Genomic DNA, 251 nt, shown 5'->3' on the forward strand with positions numbered 1-251 from the left:
TTTTGTTCCTTCCCGGCCAGTCTGAGACTCGCGCCCCTTTGTGGCCAATTTGAGAATTGCGCTGATTTCAGCACGTGCAATCAGTGTACCTGAACCAAATCGGCTTTAGCCTTGGAATCATTTTGCATCAATCCAATTGGCTTTGGCTTTGCATTCAATTTAGTTCAACCAAATCGGCTTTAGCCTTGGAATCATTTTGCATCAATCTAATTGGCTTTGGCTTTGCATTCAATTTATCTCAAGCAAATTGG

This window comes from Lagopus leucura, unplaced genomic scaffold (genome assembly GCF_019238085.1).
Source record: "Lagopus leucura isolate 7727_CA_CO unplaced genomic scaffold, USGS_WTPT01 34695-0_obj-0_obj, whole genome shotgun sequence".
Lineage (NCBI taxonomy): Eukaryota > Metazoa > Chordata > Aves > Galliformes > Phasianidae > Lagopus > Lagopus leucura.